The sequence below is a fragment of the Panthera onca genome, chromosome A2 (assembly GCF_046562875.1).
Source record: "Panthera onca isolate mPanOnc1 chromosome A2, mPanOnc1 haplotype 2, whole genome shotgun sequence".
Classification (NCBI taxonomy): domain Eukaryota; kingdom Metazoa; phylum Chordata; class Mammalia; order Carnivora; family Felidae; genus Panthera; species Panthera onca.
In genome coordinates, this window is record NC_138340.1 from 90220487 (window position 1) to 90240385 (window position 19899).

Sequence of the window (19899 nt, forward strand, 5' to 3'; positions counted from 1 at the left end):
TTCTGGGGTTGCTGCAGCTAGGACATGCAGTACTATATTGAATGTAAGTGGTAAAAGTAAACCTCTTTTCCTTGTTTGGGATTTTGGAGGAAAAACTCTCCGTTTTAACCACTGAGTATGAGGTTCACTGTGGGTTTTTCATCTGTGGTCTTTATTATGATGAGGTATACAACCTCTACACCTGCTTCGTTGTGAGTTTTTATCATACATGGAGCAAATTTTACCATAAATGGATCAAATTGATCAAGTATTTCATCAAATGCTTTATCTCCATCTATTAAGGTAATCGAGTAAGTTTTATCCTTCATTTTGTTAATAGAGTTTATCAGGTTGATGGAGTTGTAAATTACAAAACCATCCTTGTATTTCCAGAGTAAATCCCACATGATTGTGAGAGACTCTTCTAATGTATTGTTGAATGTTTTTTGGTAATATGTTGTCAAGGATTTTTGTATCTACGTTCATCAGTGTATTTTCTTTCTGTAGAATTTTGGGGTTTGGTATCAGGGTAATGCTGACCTCACAGAATGAATTTGGAAGCTTTCCTTCCTCTTCTATTTTTTGGAATAGTTTGAGGAGAATAAGTATTAACTCTTCTATAAATGTTTGGTAGAATTCACCTGTGACTCCATCTGGTTCTAAAATTTTGTATTATGGGAGCTTTTGGTTGCTGATTGAATTAGATTACTAGTAATTGGTTTATTCAAATTTTCTATTCTTTCTGATTTAGTTTTGAAATATTGTGTATTTCTAGGACTTTATCCACTTCTCCTAGGTGATCAAATTTGTTGGCATAAATTTTTTCATATCCTTATAAGGGCTTTTATAATCCTTTGTATTTCTGTGGTATTGGTTGTTATTTCCCTTTCAGTTCTGATTTTGTGTCTTGTCTCTCTCTTGATGAGTTTGGCTAAATGTTTATAAATGAATCAGTTGTTGGTTTCATTGCTCTTTTTCTATTTTTGTCTCTATTTCATTTATCTCTTCTCTGAACTTTATTGTTTCCTTCCTTCTAGCAACTTGGCCTTTGTTTTACTTTTCCTAGTTCCCTTATATGTAACGTTAGATATTTATTTTTTGAGGTTTCTCTTGTTTCTTGAAGTAGGCCCATATCTATTTACATTTCCCTCTTAGAACTTCTTTCACTGAGTCCCTATTTTGGACTGTTGTATTTTCATTTTTCACATGTATCCATGTATTTTTTAATTTCCTCTTTGAGTTCTTTGTTGAATAACCCATTGGTTATTCAGAACTCTGAAGGACCATTTTGAATGGTTCTTATCATACTGATCTCGTACATCAATTCTCTCAGGTTGCATTTTGGAAAAAAAGTGTTTATTTTGCCTTCATTTCTAGAAGACCATTTCTCTACTCATCAAATTCGTGGTTGACAACTTTCTGCTCAGTACTTTCAAGATGTTGATCATCCACTTTGATCTGACAAAAAAATCTGCTTTCATCCTTATCTTTCTCTTTACATACGTATATTTTTCCTCAGGATGCCTTTAATATTTTATATTTAGAACTGATTTAGAGCTATGTAATTAAGATACTCCTTGGTACAGCTTTCCTCATGTTATTAGGGCTTGATGTTCCTTAAGTATCTTGAATACCTGGGTTTAGTTTTTATCAGATTGCCAAACTGCTGGCTAATTATTTCTTCAAATATTTTTCCCTTTCTCTTTCAGGACTCTAATTATATGTAAAATAGACTGCTTAAATTTGTGCCACACATCATACTGGGTATTTTGAACGGTTACTATTGTTAAGCACCCATGTTTATTGATTTTTTTCTGCAGTGTCTAAAAGTAATTATATCCAATGTATTTATTTTATGCTAAACATAATTTTTTGCTTCAAGAAGATCACATGGATTCTTGGGGCACCTGGGTGGCTCATTCTGTGGGGCATCTGACTCTTGATTTCAGCTCAGGTCATGATCTGTTTGGTTTGTGAGGTTGAGCCCCAGTGAGCTCTGCACTGAGAGGACAGAACTTGCCTGAGATTCTCTTTCCCTCTCTGCCCTCCTCACATTTGCTCTCTCTCTCTCTCTCTCAGGATAAATAAATTTAATTTATTATTAAAGAATCAAATACATTCTCTCCATATCTTTATGCTTAAAAGGTTCAAATTCTGTTTAGCTTTTTGAACATGTAAACTATAGCTTTAGTAACTTCTCAGGAGCTACTTTGAGCATCTCTGTCACTACTGAGTCAGGTTTGTTTCATTTTGCTTCCTCATTTGGAGGATGTTTTTCTGCTCCTTTGCATGCTTGGTAATGTTTGGAGAAAACAGACTGTGAATTTTACTCTTTTAGAAGTTAGATCATTTTCTATCTCCTCAGTTTTCTAAGTTTTTTGAGCTTTATGCGAGGCCATATTTAAGTTACTTTGCAAACAGTTTGGTTTATTGTTGGCGTATATGTTTTAAGAGTTTTTTAGGCAACATCAGAATGATGTTTAGTCTAAGGAGAATTACTCCAAACACTAAGGCAAGAACTTCTGACGTTCCCTACCAATGGCTTTTCCACTCTGGCTGGTGCCAACAGGCAATAGCACGGCCCTGTGGGAACCTTGGATACTGTTTCTCCAAACCCTTTGGTTTGTGTTTCTTTTCTCCCCACCCTTGGGTAGTTTTTTCATGTGTGTGCACCAGTTCATATGCTACAATTTTTCTAGGACAGACATCAATGAGTTTTCTCTCTGTTCTGCAAACCCTATCTTTCAAATTTTTTTAATTTTAATTCCAGTATAGTTAATACACAGTGTTATGTTTCCAGTGTGCCTTACAGATATTCAACAATTCTATACATTACTTAGTGCTTTTCATGGTAAGTGTACCCTTAATCCTCCTTCATCTATTTTACCCATCCCCCTCTCACTCCTCCTCTGCTGTTTTTTATAGTTAAGAGTCTGTTTTTTGGTTTTCCTCTTTTTCTCACCTGTGTGCATTTTGTGTGTGTTTGTTTCTTAAGTAAGTTCCACACATGAGTGAAATCATATGGTATTTACCTTTCCCTACCTTATTTCACTCAGGATTATATGCTACATTCTCTAGATCCAACCATGCTGTGGCAAATGGGAAGATTTCATTCTTTTTAATGGCTGATTGAGATTTCACTATATATGTATACACACACACATCACGTCTTCTTTATCCATTCAGTTATCAGTGGACACTTGGACTCCTTCCATAATTTGTCGATTTTAAGTAATGCAGCACTAACCATAGGTGTGCATATATCTTTTCAAATTAGTGTTTTTGTATTCTTTGGGTAAAGAAAGATATTCCATGCTCATGGATTGGAAAGGTAAATATTGTTAAAGTGTGCATATTACACGAAGCAAACGACAGATTAAATGCAATCCCTATCAAAATACCAACAGCATTTTTTTTTTTACTGAACTAGAACAAATGCTCCTAAAATTTGTACGGAACCAGAAATGAACCTGAATAGCCAAAACAATCTTGGAACAGAAGAGCATAGCAGGAGGTATTACAATTCTGGACTTTAAGTTATATTACAAAGCTGTAGTAATCAAAACAGTTTGGACCTGGCACAAAATCACACACAAAGATATCTGGAACAGACTAGAAAGCCCAGAAATAAATCTACAATTATATGGTCAATTAACCTTTGACAAAGGGGGTAAGAATATATAATGGGAAAAAAACAATCTCTTCAACAAATGATGTTGGGCAAACAGGAGAAACTGGAGCACTTTCTTACATCATACACAAAAAATAGCTCAAAATGGATTAAAAACCTAAATCTAAGACCTGAAACCATAAAAATACAAGATGAGAGCACAGGTAATAATTTCTCTTACATCAGTTGTAGTAACATTTTGCTAGATATGTCTTCTAGGACAAGGGAAATAAAAGCAAGACTAAAGTATTGGAACTACAACAAAATAAAAAGCTTCTGCACAGCAGAAGAAACAACAAAACTAAAAGATAACTTACCGAATGAGATATTTGCAGATGACTTATCTGATAGTGGGTTAGTACCAAAACATACAGAGAATTTACACAACAACCCCCCCCCAAAAAAAAAACCCCAAATAATCCAATTAATAAATGGACAGAATACACGAACAGACATTTCTCCAAAGAAGATCTATAATGGTCACGGGACACATGAAAAGATGCTCAACAGCCATCATCATCAGGGAAATAAAAATCAAAACCATAAGAGACAAGTGTTGGTGAGGATGTGGAGAAAAAGGAACCCCCATGCATTGTTGGTGGGAATGTACTGGTGCAGCCACTGTGCAAATAGTATGAAGGGTCCTCAAAAAACTGAAAATAGAAGTACCAAAATGTCCAGTAATTTGACCACCCTTTCTAGATCTACGTAGACTTTCAGCTACATCTGCTCCACTCTGGGAGTCCACACCCTCTGCCTGAGTCACTCTTTCTGCATTAGGCCTGGAAAGTTTCATTGCAGTAAGCTGGGTGGTTGCGGGGCTCACTTTGTTTTCCATCTCTCAAGGATTATTTTCCTTCTTCGTAGGATTTCCAATTTCTTCAAATTCATGGTTTTAAGTGGAACGTAAATCTACTCCCTGTTATTCCATTGTTAGAAGCAGAAGTCCCTTTTTTTTATCATCATTAAACATTAACAAAATGTTCTCATCATCTTTTCACTGGTGTTTCTGGTGGGTTTTTTTTAACCAAATACAATTGTTTTACTATAGTTTCAGTAACATTTTCTACTTATTATTCTAAAAACATATTCCCTCATTTAATTCTCCTTCATTGTGTTAAACTATGCTATCTCCTTCACCCATTAGTACATTTAAACTCTACAGTTAGCCTTTCTCCTCTCAATTCTCCCTTAATTTCCTGACTTATTGTCCAACACCTTTTCTCAAAGTTGTTTTGAAGTCACATCATTTTTTTCTGTACATGAAATGACATCTGCAGGTATTTTTTTAATCACATTCCTATATTCTTAAGTTGGCAAATACCCAATACTTCTGGGGCATATTTGGATGAAACATTGGCTTTTTGTTCCACCCACACTCATGGGTGCAGAGAATCAATTGAATTATTCAACATGCAAATCAGATATTTTAGATAGGTTACTATGCCTCTAGCACTAAAAAAAAAAATGAAATCCTAGCACAGGAAAGAAAAAAGAAAACAATATTCACGTCAGGGTAAGTAGGACACTAAAGCTGATAATTCTCTGTGGGGATGGGAGAAAAAAGAATGAGCAATTGTCAGGATTTGGGAGTATTGATAGCCATGCCTTATTTTTGGAAAAAGTCCACAGTTATCCCTCCAAGACCCAATAGACTTTGCTGTGGCTCAAAATCTGTCTAAGACTGTATTAGTGCTTTGTTAGCTGAAATAGCTTTGCAGTGATAAATGTTTGTTTTTCACTTTGTACCCATAGAAGAAACATTAAATGTCTGTCAGTGATAAATAAACACACTCTCCTGAACCTTGCAGAATATTTCACTGATCTGAGCTATTTCTACTCATTGTTACTCTCTTCTCTAAAGCATGAACAAATGGCTTTACTTACACTCCATTTATAAAACTGCTACAGACAAAAAATTAAAAATGACAGCCCTAGATACCACTGATGGCATCTGTAGTCCAACAAAGTGGTCTTAGGATGCTAGTGAAAATCTACTAAGTATATTTAACTGGTCTAAGCACTATTCACAATGGATTAGTCAAGTATGAAACTATATACATTGTGCAATGGAATTTTAAAACATATTATCAAATAAGTGAATATATTTAAAGAGCTGAAATATTTTTTTTTTACCCTGAGATCATCTCCTTTACTTATTTTTTCTCTCTTTCCTCCTCTCCCTATTTTCTTCTTCTTCAATTCCTACAAATAGTATTGTATGGCTTTGAAATTCAAGGATTAAAATTTAAAATGTATTGTCTAGTTGTTCATAACTTTCTTGAACTCCAGACTCCCTTTGTAATTAACTTGAATATCAGTTAAAGTTGGAGTTGTCTTTCATATTGTTCATTCACACTTGTAAGATTCCATGAAAAATGTCTAATAAACTTTCCTGAATTCCTTAAAGTAGCATTTTCACATTAAGACAATCAACATTTAGTAGATGCACAAAGTAAACCTCGCCAACTGCTAACTCATTTTATTTTCAAAGAACATAGAGAAGAAAAATCATTATCCTACGATACTGTGTAAAAAAGAAAAAAAATAGATTCCAGTAAAGTTAAATATGTATATATCTAAACTGCTCCAGGAAAGAGTAGATTCTAGACATATCTTTCCCACCCTGTCTTTCTTTACACAGTATATGTTTCATGCATTATTTATCTGATTCTAAAGGTAGAGTATAAATTTAGGGGTCTGGGGACAATTGAGGCAAGAAGAAAGAATCCAGATGTCTAGTTAACACAAAACGATGTAAGAAAAGTACATAGCAGAAAGTGAGGCACAGATCGATTGATGATAAAAATAATACATAAACTGACAAAAATAACAGACTCCATTAAGTGGCAAGTACCCAAGACCTTTTATGACTGACAGAATACGCATACTTGCTTCGGAAGCCAATTGAGGTCTGAAATAAGATTTTAATTTGAGTGCCAAACTCAGTAAGACTAAGAATCCCAAGGAACTCAATATGCCTGAAGGGAATTGAGAATCAAACACCCATCATTTGGCACCTCGTAGGATATTGCATGTATCAGTGAAGTTAGAGACGGCAGAAGAGCAAAGAATATTAATGGCGCCTAAATGCAAGAGAGTGAGGGCCCTAGAATTCCTGGAGGCCAAGATTAGAGCCGAAACAGGGGTGGAAGTAATAGGATTTTTAAAAATCTGTTACACTACTGCCTCATTTTCTGAAGACAAGAGTTGAAATGTTAATACTTCAGACAATTGAAAATAAATAGTAGTCTATAATTAATTTGCTGAGAGAGGTGAGAAGTAGAATTTAGATGATTTGTGAACTCACAAGTTGAAATACGAACGTTTCAAGTCATTTTGACTATTTTGTTTCCAAGTATGGATAAAACCTTTGGATATTCATGTTCCTTCAAGCATAACACTTAAACGACAACATCGTATTCGGTGAATTTGTTGCATGCAATATGATGCTATTTGTAGTTAGTAAATTGACCCTTGAAATAATTTTAAAGCTAATTTATAATTTAAAATACTAAGCTTTTGCTTTCAAGTCCAACTTGTAAAGGTGTCATAAGTTGGCACTCTTTCCCTATAATAAAAAAAGCTCAGCAATCTTCAAACAAACTTTCTTAGAACCATCAGAAAACTAGGGTTACAGGGCATTTGGTTGTCCCCACATCTAGAGAGGCAGTAACAACAACAGCTGGAAGACAGAAGTGGTATTAAGACTCACTTTACTGAAAAATCAGATATTGCTGCCAGCTGAGTGTGGACCGGAGTGAGAAACGTTCGAGGGTCACTATTCCTTCCAGAAACTACACCAGGCTTGCACAGAGAAAATCTAAGAAAAACATCCTCATGACTCTTTCAGGAATAAAGGAAGAGAAACAAACCACTGTAATACCTTTCATAAACCCTCATCGTAAAGCCCAACTCTCAGGGAAACCCTAAGCCCGGGTTTATTTTCCATGGCGGAAAAGAATTACACAGCACTGTACCCTCTCCAAACTTCCTATCTCATAAAGAGAAGGAAAAACTAACTGATAACAAGGGACAAGGCTTCAAAAAAATGAGGGGACAAAGAAAATAAAAGTTGTATCCCTGGAAAAGAACCAAAAAACTGGGGAAATGCAAACCCCATGAGAGGGGAGAACTATTAGCCTGAGATTTATTCCAAAGAACATGGCGTGCTTCCCTTCTGTCACACCCAACTAGCATCCCAATAAACCCCAAGTAACATAACAGTGGAATACAGTTGAAAGTGGTCCCAAGATGAGGTCTTTCTGAGGAACAGTGTAAAGACAACCCCAATGCCTAGAGAAAATGTAAAAACAAGAACAGTAGAGGTGTTTGAAGCCTATCACTGAAGAACGCCCAAATCCTGAGCAGAATGGAATAAATTCTCACATTACAACAGGGATAACTCAGCACCTGTTACAGATACAATGTCCAACTTTATACAAAAATTATACAGTCTACAGAGACAAAACAATCATCAGAAACAAATTCAGATGTGACACAAATGTAGGACTTAGCAGACAAGTGTTTTAAAATATCCTGTCAGTCCGGAGATGACAACAATGGAAAAGAATCAAAAGCAAATTCTAGAAATCAAGAAGCAAATAACAGAAATGAAGAATGCCTTTGATCACCTCATCACATTTAACACACTAAGGAAAGAGTGAACTTCAAGAGAGTCAGTAGAAACTTCCCAAACTGAAATGAGAACATGAAAAGAAAATGAAAAAGACATCAGCACATCTAAGAACTGTTGAACGATACTGAAAGTTTCAATGTAAGCATAATCAGAAAACTGAAGAAAGAGAATGGGGCAGAAGAACGATTCAAAATACTAATAGCTGGGAACCTTCAATATTATTGAGACAAAAAAAATCGCAGACTTAAGAATTTCAAAGATCATCAACAACCACTTGTAATTAGGGAAATGAAAATTAAAACAACAAAATACTACATGCCTTTTAGTAGAGGTACAAAATAAAAAAATCGAATCCTAAGAATAGCAATTTTGGCAAGGACTTGGAGAAACAGGAAATAATTTCCATTTACCGGAAACAAAAATGGAACGGCTCCTTTGGAAGATTCGTTGACAGTTTCTTACAAAGCTAAACAGAGGTTTATCTTTGATCTGGCAATCGCATTCTTAATATCTGTCCACCTCTTATGAAAACTCAGGTCCACACATCCATGTGAACTTTTATAGCAGCACTATTTATAATCGCCCAAAACTGGAAGCACTTGAGATATCCTTCAATATTTTAAAGGACACACTCTGACACATGCCTACTATTTACTATTAAGGGGTAACAGGAAATGAGCTATTAATACAGATGAATGTTAATTGCATACTGTTAAGTGAAAGCCATCCTGAACAGGTTACATATTGAATTATTAAAGTTATATGACATTCACGAGAAGTAAAAACTGTAGGACAGAAGGCAGAGGAGTACTAACCTTGGGTGCTAGGGGATATGAAAGTTTAATAGGTGAAATACAGAGGATTTTTTAGGGGATAAACATTTCTCTAAAATAGAGTAGTGGTGAGTACATTGGATCATGAACTTGTCAAAACCGTTACAACTTTACAGCACAAAGACTGAAACTGAATGTAAAAAAAAAAATGTTTAATCAATTAGGAGGTTAGGGGTTCCAAGGACATAGAAGCAAACTAGAAGAAAAGAATCTAATTGTATTAAAATGTAGGACAGAACCTCACTAAAGGGAAAAGTACAAGGTACTCATCTAAAGAACTTTGGAAATGAGTAAAGAGTCTAAGGCAATAGATAAAAGAAACTGTATAAAACACTGAATTAGTTGGTAAAGCTGTTTTTGATCAGAGTACATTAACAATCATGAAAGCAGTATACTTGTATACTAGAATTGAACTATTATGTAAATGGATAAAAGATGGTGGAATTCAGGTTCTCGCTGCAGGAGTGGGAGATCAGAGGTAAGCAAATAGGGAAAGAACTAAAAGGAACATGCGATAGTACATTAGAGGTGGAGGCATGAGGGTGAACTTCTGTTTAGCTTAGAAAAGACGTCGCTGGGTAAATACAGAAATAATTTTAGGAGCGACATCATCATAATGGTGAATCAAGTGTTTTATACCATCTTTTCCCTAGAGAACACTGAGACAACCATCCGTGGATAAGGAACCCTTTCTAGAAGCCCAGAGATCCAGGGGGGAACTTCCAGCACATTGTTAGACCAAATAAAATCCAAGATGGAAGCATGGAAATGGGTAACAGCTCACTTTACCCACAGCCCCCGTTTTCTAAGCCCACACAGCTCAGTGTGAAGAGAAATGTTTTTGGCCCATGATTTCTCCCCTGGGGAAAAGTAAGAGTATATGAGTAAAGTGCAGAGCTTCTCCATGAGGGCAGGACATTGCCAAAGAGTCTCATTTCTCTTTAGCCCTATCCAGAACACTGAGTACTGAACTTCATGACTTGGGAGGGGTGAGTGATGAAGAGAACGACAGCCAAGGTATGGGCGATGTACCAGAGGGATGGAGGTTCCATTCACCATGTCACAGACACCATCAGGAAGCCTGAGTGAGCCACAGGGGACACCTAGAATGCAAATCCCCAAGCGGCCCATGTGCACTCCCAACAGCAGCAAAAGGGTTTCACAGAGGGCTACTGAGCACGTTCATGAAACCAGCCCAAATCTGTGGACCTGGAAGAGTCCCACAAACTTGAGTACTAGCACATTGTAGTGAAAGCAAAGTGAAAGCTGTCAGCAACAGGGCTGGCTTTACAGTATTGAGAAATATCTTTACAAGAAGATTGAGGGAAGACACATGTAAGAATTCTGTCACAGGAGGGGCCGGGTGTCTCAGATGGTTAAGTGTTCAACTCTTGGTCTCAGCTCAGGTTATGATCTCACGGTTCCTGAGTCCGAACCCTGCATCAGGCTCTGGGCTGATGGTGCAACACCTGCTTGGGATTCTGTCTCTCCTTCTCTCTGCCCCTCCCCCACTTGTGTGTACTCTCTCTCTCTCTCAAAATAAATAAACATAAAAAAAAATTTTAAAGAATTCTGTCATAAAAGTTACCAAGATGTATTCAGCAGATGTATGCATAGAAAGGCGTCCCTAGCAGGGCTTACAAGGTCCTTCTCTTAGCTAGTTAGTGAGGAACAGAGGAGGTGACTTCTTCAGCTGTGAAGACAGAAATTCAAGAGTACAAGGAACATTACAAATTAAAGAAACATGATGACTCCAGAAGAACACAATTTTTCAGGAATCAACCACAAAGAAATGAAAATCAGTGATTGACCTGATAAAGAATTCAAAATAGCTGTTTTAAGGAATCAATGAGCTACAAGAAAACATTTGAAGATAACTCAGTGAAATCAGGAAAACAATACACAAAATGCAAAGTTTAACAGAAATAATTTCAAAACAACCAGTCACAAATTCTGGGACTGAAGGAAATAGTGAATGAAATGAAAAATACAATAGAGAGTATCAAAAACATAATGGAGCAAGGGGGAAAAAAAAGATTCTGTGAAGTAGAAGACAAAGCCTTCGTAATTATTCAGAGGAGATCAAAAAAAGAATGAAAAAGGGTGAAGAAAAGCAGCATGAACAACCATGGAATATCATTAAAGAAAAGTTGGAATCTCAGAAGGAAGAGTGGGAGAAAGGAGCAGAAGGCTTAATTAATGGCTGAGGACTTCTCAAATGTGGGGAGAGATTGGACATCCAAATTCATTACGATAACAGATCTCCCCCAAATTTCAGTCTAAAATGACTGTCTCCAAAACACATTCTAGTACAACTGTCTAAAATCAAAGACAGAGAGAGTACTTTAAAAGCATCAAGGAAAAAAAACTCTCCTAGAAAGGAATCCCCATAAGGCTACCAGTGGCCTCCTTAGTAGGAACCTTGCAGGTCAAGAGAGAGTGGGATGATATATTCAAAGTACTGGGGCAGGGCATGCGGGGGACCCTGCCAACCAGAATACTTGACCCTGCAAAGTTGTCCTTCAGGAATGAAGGGAAGGTAAAGATATTCCCAAACAATAGCTGCGGGAGATAATCACCACTGGACCTACCTTACAAGAAATGCTGAAAGAAATGTGTCAAGTTAAAATGAGAGGACAGTAATCAGAAATACGAAGACATATGAACGTATAAAACACACTGGTCAAGTATACAATCAATTCAGAATGCCCTAATAATGCCATGTGTTGACTTGTGATGTGTCTATCAGGTAACCCTACTATAAAAGTTAAAGGAAAAAATGGGACAAATTATAGCTACAATAATTTTAATAAACAATATAAAAATATATAAATTACAACATTAAAAACATAAAACACGTGAGGAGTAAACAACTAGAATTTTTAAATGTAATTGAGGTTGTTAGCCTAACATAATCTATTAAATCTATGTTTTCTAGTAACCACAAAGCTAAAACTGAGATTTTTCAAAGATTAAGAGAAGTGAATCAAAGCATATCCCTATAGAAAATCCTAAATTCTCAAAGGAGGACAATAAGAGAGGATGAAAGGAAAAAGAGAGTTACACAACCACCAGAAAATGATTAATAACATAGTGCTAGAAGTCCTTACCTACTAATAATTACTTGAATATAAATGGATTAAATTCTCCAATCAAAAGACAGAGAGTGATTGAATGCTTTAAAAAACAAGGCCAAAATATGTGCTGCCTAAAAGAAATGCACTTCAGCTTTTAGGAGCCATAGAGGCTCAAAGTGAAGTTATGGAGAAAGATATTCCTTGCAGATGGAAACCAAAAGAGAGCAGGAATAGCTGTACTTTTTTGAGAAAAAAAAAATGACTTCAAGTCAAAACCTGTAACAGGAGAAAAAAAACAACTTTAACAAGAGATAAGGAAGAGCATATTTTAAATAAAGAGATCAGTGATCAAGGGTATATGCCAATCATAAATTTACCTGAACTCAACATCAGAGTACCAAAATATATTTAAAAACTACTAATGGTTATTAAGACAGAAATAGACAATACAATCATGGTAGAAGACTTGATTGCCTCACTTTCAAAACGGATAGATTAGCCTAAAAAATAAGGAAGGAAATTTGTTTGCACTATGCTTTCCAACAAATGGACCTAACAGATCTATAGAAAACATTTCTACGGAGAGTTGATACATAATCTTCTCAAGTGAACCGAACATTATCCAGGCTAATGGATACAATGTATGTTTTCTGACTACAGTGCTATGAAACTAGAAATCAATTGCAAGAGAAAAGCTGGAAAATTCACAAATGTGTGGAAATTAAACACACTACTGAGCATCCAATGAGTCCAAGAAAAAAATCAAGACTAATCAAAAAATATCTTGAGACAAAAGAAAAGAGAAACTCAACAAACCATAACTTAGGGGAGGCAGCAAAACCATTTTTATAAGGGAAGTTTATAAAGATAAAGATCTCCAAGAGACAACCTGTACGCTTCAAAGAGCTCGACAAAGAACAAGATAAGCCCAAAGTTAATAGAAGGAAGGAAATAATAAAATCAGAGCAGAAATAAATAAGGACCAAAAAAACAGTAGAATACAGAGTTGTGAAAAGATAAAATTGATAAACATTTACTCTAGACTTATTTATTTTAAAAAAAGGGAAACTCAAATTCAGAAATAAAAGAGGAGATATTAGAACTGACACACCACAAATACAAAAGATCATGAGAGCTTGCCATCAGCAATTATAGGCTAACCAATATACAACCTATGAAGATTAAGTCATTAAGAAACAGAAAATCTGAACAGACCAATAAGGAGACTAAAGCAGTCATCAAAAACCTGTCAACAATGAAAGCCCAGGACCAGATGGTTTCTTTGGTGAATTCCTCTAACAAGTGAAGAATTACCACCAACCATTTAAATTCTTATAAAATGAGTTTGGGAGTGTTCCCTAGTTCTTAGTTTTTTTCAGGCCAGCATTATTACCCTGATACCAAAGCCAAATAAGGACACTACGAGTAACCAGAGATCAGTATCCTTGTTAAATATAAATGCAAAATGTTAACAAAATACTGGGAAATAAAACTTAACAGCACACTAAAAGGATTATACCCCACAATAGAGTAGGATTTACCCTTGGGAGGCAAAGGTGACTCAGCACATGCAAATTAATAAATATGATAGGGGTGCCTGGGTGGCTCAGTCGGTTAAGCATCCAACTTTGGCTCAGGTCATGATCTCACGGTTTGTGGGTTCGAGCCCCGCATCGGGCTCTGTGCTGACAACTCAGAGCCTGGAGCCTGCTTCAGATTCTGTGTCTCCCTCTCTTTCTGCCCCTCCCCTGCTCACGCTGTCTCTGTCTCTCAAAAATAAATAAATGCAAAAAAAAATTTTTTTAATAAAATAAATATGATAAACCATTTGACAAAATTCAACATCCTTTCATAATAACAATGCTAAACATATTGAGTGTAGAAGGAACATATCATCATAAAGACCATAAAAGACAAGGCCACAGCTAACATAGACCCACATGAAAATTTGAAAGCTTGTCCTCTGAGATCATGAACAAGACAAGGCTACTCATTCTCATCATTCCTATTCAGCACAGTACTGAAAGTTCTAGCAAGAATATCCAGGCAAGAAAAAGAAATCATAATGGGTGAAGTAAAAGTGTTTCTATCTGCAGATGACGTTATCTTATATACCGGAAATTCTAAATACTCCACTGAAAATTGTTAGAATAATGTATTCAGTAAAGTTCCAGGATATAAAACACATAGAAATGAGCTACCTTTCTATACTCTAACAACAAAATATCTGAAGAAAAAAAAGAGAATGGTCTCTTTCATAATTGCATCAAAAACAGAAAAAAAAAAAAAAATACACAACCAAGGGGATGAGAGATCTGTATACCGAGGGAAAAAAATTTCACTTTGGTGAAAGAAATTGACAAAGATACAAATGAATGGAAAGATATCCTGGGTTCCTGGATAGAAAGAACTCATGCTAAAATGTGCACTCCCCAAAGCCATTTATAAATTTCATAGAATTCCTAACTAAATTCGAATGACATTTTCACAGACATAAAGTTCTAAAATTTGTATGGAACCATAAATGACCCTGAATAGCCAAAGAAATCCTAAGAAAAAACAAAGCTGGAGGCATCATACTTCCTGTTTTCAAGCTGTATTCGAGTCATATAAACAAACACATAGATCCAGAAAACAGAATTTTCTCAATAAATAAAACATAAATCAACCCTTGTATATATAGCCAACTCATATTTAACAAGAAACTCACGAATATCCACTGGGGCAAGAATAGTCTCTTCCATAAACGGTGTTTGGAAAATTAATCACATTCTTACACCACTCACAAAAAATAACTTGAAATGGATTCAAGATTTAAGTCTAAGACCTGAAAGTGTGAAACTCCTAGAAGAAAGCAAAAGAAAAATTCCTTGAGACTGATCTTAGCAATGATTTTTTTAACATGACATCAAAAGCACAAGCAAGAAAGACTTAGTTTAGTTTGACAAATGGAAAAAGTTTCTGTACAGCCAAAAATAAAAATAATTAAAGACACAATAATAAGGGGTGCGTGGGTGGCTCAGTCGGTTAAACATGACTTCGGCTCAGGTCATGACCTCCTGGTTCCTGGGTTTGAGCCCTGTGTCAGGCTCTGTATTAACAGCTGGGATCCTGGAGCCTGCTTGGGATTCTGTGTCTCCCCCTCTCTGCCCCTCCCCCACTCACACGCTGTCTCTCTCTCTCTCAAAAATAAACATTAAAACGTAATAAAAAGGCAACCGATGGATGGAATGGGAGAAAATATTTGCAATCATCTATTGGATAAGGGGTAAATATCCAAAATATATAAACAACTCATACAACTCAAGAGCCAAAAAACAAAAAAACAAAAAAGCTGATTTAAAAATGAGCAGAAGAGCTAAGTAGACATTTTGCCAAAGAAGACACACCCATGGCCAACAAGTACATGAAACGTGATGCTCAACATCACTAATCATCAGGGAAGGGCAAGTCAAAACCACAGTGAGAAATCATATCCCACCTGTTGGGATGGCTTTTATCAAAAACACATTAGTGAAGATGTGTTGGCAAGAAATGTGAAAGAAAGGGAATTCTGTGTACTATTAGAATGCAAATTGATACAGCGACTATGGAAACTAGTATGGGTTTGTCAAAAAAATTTAAAAATCGAACTACTCTATAATCCTGCAGTCTCACTTCTGGGTATACATCATAAGGAAATGAAATCAGTATGTGAAGAAGATACCTGTATCCTCATGTTCATCAAAACATTATTCACAAGAGTTAAGACATGGTAAGGACCTAAGTGTCCGCTGATGGATAGTCATTGATGAATAAAGAAAATGTAGTATGTCTATATCTCTAATCTCTCTATTGTTTCTCCCATACATAGATAATATGAATATGATTCAGCTATGGAGAGTACCTTCTGCTATTTGTGACAACATGGGTGGAATATGAGGACATAATGCTAAGTGAAGTAAGTCAGACAGATGAAGACAAATACTATGTGATCTATTTTAAATGTGGAATTTTAAATATTTTAAATATTTAAGTAAAAAAAAATGTAAATATCCAAACTCCTAGAAACAGAGATTGGACTAGTGGTAGCCAGGGGCTGGATACGTTGGGGAGAGTAAGGACAAGTTCGTTAAAGGTGTGAACTTCCAGTTACGAGGAAGTTCCTTGAATTGAATGTATAGGATGGCGACTGTAGTGAACAATACCGTATTATGTGTTTGAATGTTGCTTAGAGAATAGAACTTAAATAGTCTCACCACAAAAAGAAATGCTAATTACATAAGGTAATAAAAGTACTAACGAACGCTATTGTGGTAATCGTTTTGCAATGTATACATGTATCAAATCATCACATTGTACAAATTTGATTTAGACAATTTTGTATGTCAATTATGTGTTAATAAACTTGGAAAAAAGAATTATAGTTAAGTGTCATACACTTTTTTACTATAAATACATCTTTGTTTATTCTGTTAACTAAGTCTCTAGCAACAATACCTCCCCTTAACAACAAACACTGTATTCTAATTTTTCCATCAAAAGGAACCTGGGATCCTTAGAGAAATGATAATGCAGGGAATATGCATGATGAGCCTGAAATACCTTTCAGTGTCAGAAATTAATGAAGTGTTTAAAAAAATAAAAACAACTGAAATATGCTAAAAGGGACATAGGAGCCAACTGATAGAACTCTCTATGGTCAAAAATGAAAAGCAACACAAAATAATATGTGATCGTAACCCAAGTTAGAAAATTAATATCCTTTAGCCCATAATGATTAAGTAAATAGATTATAGATAGGTAAGAACAGACAAATATTCTAAACAAGAGAATTCCAATTAATGCAGGTAGTGTAGCATAATTCCCCAACACTTAAAACTGGGTTATACATAGTGACCTCCTTCAAAACAATATGGAAAGGAGGAAAAAAATAATATCTAAAAACCTAACATCATCAAACTACATGATCAAACTTAACATCCATTATGACAAATTGTGTTAACAATATGCATCTTTTAATATGATGTGATGAGAACTCTATCTTACCTCTATGTTCTTCCTTCCAAAAACCCTCCATCCAAGTCTAAGCATAGTAACATCATTAGAACATTCTCAGTTGAGGGAAACTATATAAAATACCTGACAAGTGGGGCTCCCGGGTGGCTCCAGTGGTTAAGCATCCAACTCTTGGTTTGGGCTCAGGTAGTGTTCTCATACAGTTTCTGAGATCGAGCCCTATGTCAGGCTCTGTGCTCACAGCATGGAGCCCGCTTGGGATTCTCTCTCCCTCCCTCTTTCTCTGCCCCTCCCCTGCTCATGCTCTCTTTCTCTCAAAATAAACTTTTAAAAATTATGTAAGAAAACAGTAAAATTAAAGACCTGACCAGTACTCCTAAGAACTAACACAGTAGGTAAAAACTAAAGCAATCAAGGCCTCAATTTAGTTACTGACAGTGTTTACATACTGGTTCATCAGATGTGTCAGGTGTCCATAGTAGTGTAAGATCTTAACATCAAGGAAAACTAGGCATGGAGTATATAAAAACTATTAATTTTACACCCTTCTGTTCCTCTGAAACTATTCTTGAAAAGCTACTTAAGGGGCGTCTGGGTGGCTCAGCCGGTTAAGTGGCCGACTTCGGCTCAGGTCATGATCTCGCGGTCTGTGAGTTCGAGCCCCGCATCGGGCTCTGTGCTGACAGCTCAGAGCCTGGAGCCTGTTTCAGATTCTGTGTCTCCCTCTTTCTCTGACCCTCCCCCATTCATGCTCTGTTTCTCCCTGTCTCAAAAATAAATAAACGTTAAAAAAAAAAAAAAGAAGAAGACACTTTAAAAACAAACAAACAAAAAAAAAAGAAAGGCTCTTTAAAAATAATTATGTAGTGAGAAAACAAATACTATGAATAAAAGTCTAGGACAATGTAATCAAATTCCTGTTTGGGTGTTTCCTTGCAAGAATATACTCTGTGTAATGTGAACATTATTTTCTGTCCTTAAGGCATCTCTATCTAGACATTCATTCTTATAGGTCTAGAGATAAAGAGGGACACATAATCACACACTGATACTGATAATCTTAGTATGGAAATGGTAGTGATAGAAATACGCAGAGTGTACTATGGATATCCATAGGAGAGTCCATAAAACTCTGGGAGAAGTTAGCCCATGAATTATCTTTTAACTGGCAAATCAGAATTAACCACATGTAGAACAGAGAAGGAAGTTACGCACTTTAAATAGACAGCATATTCAAATGTAAAATAGTAAGGAACACTAAGTTATGTGTGGGGAACCTACACACTATAGACTGGATAGGATAATGAGTGAAAGAGGCAGTATAGAGCAAGCATAATCAGTGGTCCCCCTGATAGTGTCCCATGTCATCTGGGAATAAATCTTACTCATTTGCTCACTCTTATCCCAGAGAGGCCATGGATACACTCCCATGCGAACAACCCAGATAGTAATCCTCTTCCTCTTACTAGTTCTCGGTTTCAAGACAGCAACCCTTTCCAATTTTTGCCAATGAGATTTGAGATCTGTGGCTGTGAGAATTGAGATTTCCACTCTACGGTTGAAGACTTCCTCACTCTTAAAAGTGACAGTCAAAAAGAACTGATCTCTTCTACTTGTGAACATTGCGAGGGATGCCTGTCATTATTGTAACCTTTTTGCAGCCATGAGAAGATAAAACCTGATGTCCATACAAACCCCCGTAGAGTAACAGAGTAAAAACAAGAGAGAATCAGCGTTTTGGTGAGGCCACTAAACCGCTAAAGTAATTTAAGTAATGCTTTACAGAACCCTAGAAGTTCTTGTTAGGGAGACAATAAATTTGACTGTTATTTAATCCAATTAAATTTCTAAATCATGCCCCTCAATTTGTGATTATGTCTTTCCCACCAGAATTGTAAGATCAACAAATTATGCATGTAAATGAAAGAATAACTGAGTGAATGGATGAATATCTTAATACAGGTTACATGCCCTGAGACTTACTGAATACAATTTAATGGAATAAGATGAAGCCGAAAGTAAAGACAGGTATCAGAGCATGGGAGCTGTAACATGCCTTATGAAGAAACTTAAGCTTTATTGTATAAACCAGTATTTCTAAAAATTTATGTCAGTACTAATTCCACTAATTCCATGAAATGATAATAGGTACTGCATAAAAATAATCTTTAAGTATACAAGCTTTAAGATTTCATCAACGGGGTTTCTTTTTTTCCAGGAACTTAATCCAAAATTACACAAGATAGATATACTAAAATGGATGCTATATAAGATATAGTTTCCTATGTTAAGTTTAGTGATCTTTGAAATGCATTCTGGGAGTTCTGGTCCAATGGCAACAGAGAAAGACCCTGAACTCACCTCCTCCACAGACACAGCAAAAGTACATCTGTATATAGAGAAATTCCTCCGGAAGAACTGAGGTCTTACTAAACAGCTTCTTCACATACAGAAAGGCAAAAAAGTTGAAGACATAGTAACAGAGGGAATCGCCACCCCTGGCCCTGTGAATGCAATGGGGAGGAATACTACCTACAGACCATGAGCCCATTCCTCTGCCCTGGGGCACAGACAAAAAGCTAAGGTTTAAAAAGGGCAACTAGTCTATTAAAACCAGCCCTAGAAACCTGCCGATGGTGGGAAAACTGCTGGAACTCTCTCTAGTCCAGGAGGCTGTGAGCACCGGTTTATACTACCCCACCA